Genomic DNA, 5,349 nt, shown 5'->3' with positions numbered 1-5,349 from the left:
CTACTATTTACCCAAGGAATACAAAAACACTAATTCAAAAGATATGTACCCTTATGTTTATTACAGCATTATTTATAATAGACATATTATGGAAGCAGCCCAAGTGTCCATCGATAAACAAATGGATACAGAAGAGGTGGTACACACACACACACACACACACACACACACACACACACACACAAATGGAATATTACTCAGGCATAAAAAAGAATAAAATATTGCCATTGCAACAACATGAATGGATTTAGAGAGTATAATGCTAAGCAAAATAAGTGAGTAAGAGAAAGACCAATACCATATACGATCCTACTTACATGTGGAATTTAAGAAACAAAACAAATGGGGGCACCTGGGTGACTCAGTCAGTTAAGCCTCTGACTTCGGCTCAGGTCATGATCTCCCAGTTCGTGAGTTCAAGCTCCGCATCAGGCTCTATGCTGACAACTCAGAACCTGGAGCCTGTTTCGGATTCTGTGTCTCTCTCTGCCCCTCCCCTGCTCATGTTCTGTCTCTCTCTTTCTGTCTCTCAAAAATAAATAAAAACATTTTTTAAAACTAAAAAAAAAAAAGGAACAAAATAAAAAAGAGCAACCAAATAACTAACAGACTCTTAACTATAGAGAACAAACTGATAGTTACCAGAGGAGCCGTCAGGGGGTGCAAGGATGGGTGAAATAAGTGAAAGGAATTAAGAGTATACTTATCCTGATGAGCACCAACATACAGAATTGTTGAATCACTGCATTGTACACCAGAAACTAATATAACATTGTATGTTAACTATACTGGTATTAAAATAAATTAATTGAGGCAGCCATCTGAGTGGCCATTGCCACAGACACCTCCAGAGGGACCCAATTGAGGAGGAAGCAGAGGTTTTGCTGGCTCCCCCCTTCACCTAGGTCCTCCCTGGACATTCAAGAGGAACTGCAGGTTATGGGTACTACATATGCTTCAGAGCAGTACTGTGAGGAAGCTTAAAGTGGGATGGCAGGAGAGCCTCATCCTTATGACCTGTGACTCCAGTGATCCAGAGAATTGGGATCAGAAATTGCATAGCAGATCTCGTAAACTGTATAAACATTCAAGTACTCCCGTACGTGTTGCTAAAGGAGTTGTTGGCCACACCAAAATGAGTCTACATGGTGCTAGTGGGGAACATGAACGATCAAGAGATAGATGAAGGTCAAGTGACAGATTACAAGATTCATCTCATGAAAGAACGGAATCTCAACTCATTCCTTGTATTAGAAATGTTACTTCTGTGGGGTCCTGGATGGCTCAGTCGGTTGAGCATCCAACTTCGGCTCAGGTCATGATCTCATGGTCTGTGAGTTCGAGCCCCACGTCTGGCTTTGTGCTGACAGCTCAGAGCCTGGAGCCTGTTTCAGATTCTGTGTCTCCTTCTCTCTCTGCCCCTGCCCGCTCATGCTCTATCTCTCTCTCCCTCTGTCAAAAATAAATAAACATTAAAAAAAATTTTTTTAAAGAAATGTTACTTCTCCAACACAACAGCACCATGTCAACGAGAAAAAGACCATAGTTCCTCTCATCCAAGCAGTCCTCGTCTTCAGAAGGCATCTCCAAATGATTCTAGTAGCAGTGCTGGGAACAGCAGCAGAAACAGTAGTCAGTGAAGTTCAGATGGTACCTGTAAGACATCTGGGGAGATGGTATTTATATATGAAAATGCAAAAGAAGGAGCTCGGAATGTAAGAACGTCGGAACGAGTAACACTGATAGTGGATAACCATCCACTTTTACTTCACAGCCAAATACAATGTTGGGCAGGATGTTTGGATCTGGCAGAGAACCTAATTTTGCACGTCCCAATGAGAAGGGAGACTATGAAGTGGCAGAGGAAATTGGCTCCACTGTGTTTCAAGCTATTCTGGATTACTACAAAAAAGGAATAATCCATTGTCCTGATGGCATATCTGTTCCTGAACTGAGAGAAGCATGCGACTATCTTTGTATTTCTTTTGAATATAGCACTATTAAATGTAGAGATCTCAGTGCCCTAATGCATGAGTTATCAAATGATGGTGCTCGTATACAGTTTGAATTTTATCTGGGAGAAATGATCCTGCCTCTCATGGTAGCTAGTGCCCAGAGTGGGGAAAGAGAATGCCACATAGTAGTAATTACCAATGATGATGTGGTTGATTGGAATGAAGAGTATCCACCACAGATGGGAGAAGAGTATTCACAAATTATTGATAGCAAAAAATTGTATAGATTTTTCTATACATTGAAAACAGAGATGTGGGCAAATCAGTTTTGAAGGAGAGTGGTCTTAAGAAGATTAGATTGGGAATAGAAGGTTATCCTACCTACAAAGAAAAAGTAAAGAAAAGGCCTGGAGTCCCCCCAGAAGTGATTTACAACTATGTCCAAAGACCCTCTATTTGAATGTCTTGGGAAAAGGAAGAAGGAAGGAGTCAGCATGTAGACTTTCAGTGTGTAAAAAGTAAATCTATCACCAACCTTGCAGCAGCTGCCACAGACATTCCCCAGGACCAGCTGGTAGTCATACACCCGACTCCACAAGTGGACGAGCCGGATATTCTCCTGATGCACCCCCCTTCTGGCAACAATGACCTCAGTCCTGATGCACAGAATCCAATGCTGTGATGCTGATGTTCTTGAAACCATCGCTTGCTACCCTTCACAGTGACGTCGCACTCTCATTCTGCACTACAAGGCCACACTCTTCATCGTGAGATGCACATAACAATGTTTAGGATATTGCACTGGAGGCTTTTTTAAAGACCAAAGGTAGCTGAATGGTTTTTTAAATAAGTACAACTCTAGCATCTTGAGGTTCCAGTTATATAAATGTATTTGCTTACCAGTAGGTTTGTGAAATTGGTTCTTTGTATGGGGGACTGTCCTTTTTCATACACACAGATATTTTCAGAAGTGGGGAAAATTGGCAGGTGGGGTCTTTTCAGCTTAGTTTGACACTTTTCACACCCCATGTAAAATGTAGAATATTACATAGTTGCATTTTATAAATGGTGGTTAAATGGAACTGTTCAAGCCATTTTTATAGTTGTGATGCACAATATAACTGAAATAAGTGCTTCTATCAAAGTATTCCTTCAGTAAAATGTATATAGTTTGCTGCCCATGATGAGTATTTATCATTGGGCTTATTTGAATGGTTAGGATGAGATTCAATGCCTATATCTTCTTTCTCCCCACTGCTGTTTTCGCCCTTTTACAGTGAGTCACATGCAGGAAGTGTGAACATGCCTTACCCTTAATCTGTTCAGATATTTACTTATTAATTTTTAAAATTTTTTTTTCAATGTTTATTTATTTTTGAGAGACAGAGACAGAGCATGAGTGGGGGAGGGGCAGAGATAGAGAGGGAGACACAGAATCTGAAACAGACTCCAGGCTCTGAGCTGTTGGCACAGGGCCCAACAGGGGGCTCAAACCCACGAACCGTGAGATCATGACCTGAGCCAAAGTCAGACGCTTAACCGACTGAGCCACTCAGGCACCCCACTAATTTTTTATTCTTAAGAGTTATGGGTTAGGAAAATGAAGTGTTTGCTCTTCATTTACTAAATGATTGTAAACTCGAGTTTTTCATCAAAATAAAATTCCATTGTTCTAAAATAAATAAATAAATATAAATAAATAAATAAATAAATAAAATTAATTGAAATTTTATTTAAAAAAATTTTTAAACAATTAAAAATAAAAATACCAGATAATCCAATACTTTCACTATTGGGTATTCACCCAGGAAAAACTAAAACACTAACTCAAAAAGATGTAGGCACTCCTTTGTTTGCTGAAGCATTATTCACAATAGCTGAGACATGGTAGCAACCAAAGTATCCATCAGCAGACACATGGATGAGGAAAATGTGGCATATATATACAATGGAATATTATACATCCATAAAAAAGATGAGATCATGCTATTTGAGACAACATAGATGGACCCAGAGAGCATTATGCAAAGTGAAATAAATCCACTGAAAAAGATAAATACTATATGATTTCACTCATAAATGGAATTTTAAAGAATAATAAAAAGCAAAATTAGAACTATAAATACAAAGAACAAATTGATGCTTGCCAGAGGGACAGGGGCTTGGGGGTTGGGAAAAATGGGTGAAGGGGAAAGGGAGATATAGGCCTCCAGTTATGGAATAAGTCACAGGGAAAAAAAGCAGAGCATAAGGAATGCAGTCAATAATATTATAATAGCAATGAAATGGGACAGATGGTATCTATACTCGTGGTGAACATAGTATAATATATAAACTTGTCAAAAAAACTAAGCTGTACACCTGAAATTAATGTAACATTGTGTGCCAACTATACTCAAATTTTTTTAAAAACACAATTTTATGGATTTCATGCTATTTCATTGTATGGAATAAACCACAATTTAAACCACAATTTAAAAGGAAAAGAATTGCAATGGGTTGAAACTCATAAAATATGTTTAAATTTTTTTAGAAACTATTAAATATTTATTAAATATTTTTATAGATTCAAAAAATGATAAAGAACAAATTTATTATCTTAAATAATGGCTTAAAAAGGGGGAGAGGGAAGGGGTGCCCGGGTGACTCAGTCAAATAAGCATCCACCTCTCAATTTTGGCACAGGTCATGATCTCATAATTCATAGGTTTGAGCCCTGAGTCAGGCTCTGTGCTGACAGTGCAGAACCTGCTTGGGACTGACTCTCTCTCTCTCTCTCTCTCTCTCTCTCTCTCTCAAAATAAATAAATAAACTATAAAATAATAAAATAAAAAGAAATAAAAAGGGGAAAGGCACTCTAGTCTTGATAAGGGATCAAAAGATTTATTCTGCTTTTCTTACACAAATTGAAACAATGGCAACAAATAGTTGAAAAGACAAAGCATTGCTTTATAAAAGTATTTCATTTATGAGATAAAAAGAAATTATAAAATTAGAATATCTCCACTGAATTAATAAGCTAAGGCTTTGAGCATTAAAAGCTACTGACATCAAAGAAAATCAAAACTTGATGAAAATCAAGCTGATAAAATTGGGATATACCTCCCAATGAAAGAAAACAGCAAAACAAACAATCCAATTAAAAAATGGGCAGAAGATCTGAATAGACATTTCTCAAAAAAAGACATACAGATGGCCAGGAGGTACATGAAAATATGTTCAACATCATGATGATCAGGGAAGTGCAAATCAAACCCACAAAGTTATATCATCTCATACTTGTCAGAAATAGTTATTTTCAAAAAGACAAGGGGCGCCTGGGTGGCGCAGTCGGTTAAGCGTCCGACTTCAGCCAGGTCACGATCTTGCGGTCAGTGAGTTCAAGCCCCGCGT

General features: G+C 38.1%; 1 pseudogene; it reads left to right on the top strand.

The window, feature by feature from the left end:
* Positions 1 to 867: 867 nt before the first annotated feature.
* On the top strand, positions 868 to 3,143 carry LOC122480679 (annotated as a pseudogene).
* The last annotated feature ends 2,206 nt before the right edge of the window (positions 3,144 to 5,349 follow it).

The sequence above is a fragment of the Prionailurus bengalensis genome, chromosome C1, assembly GCF_016509475.1.
Source record: "Prionailurus bengalensis isolate Pbe53 chromosome C1, Fcat_Pben_1.1_paternal_pri, whole genome shotgun sequence".
Taxonomy (NCBI): Eukaryota; Metazoa; Chordata; class Mammalia; order Carnivora; family Felidae; genus Prionailurus; species Prionailurus bengalensis.
Note: the sequence above shows the minus strand (reverse complement) of the source record. Positions and strands in the feature narration are given on the sequence as shown.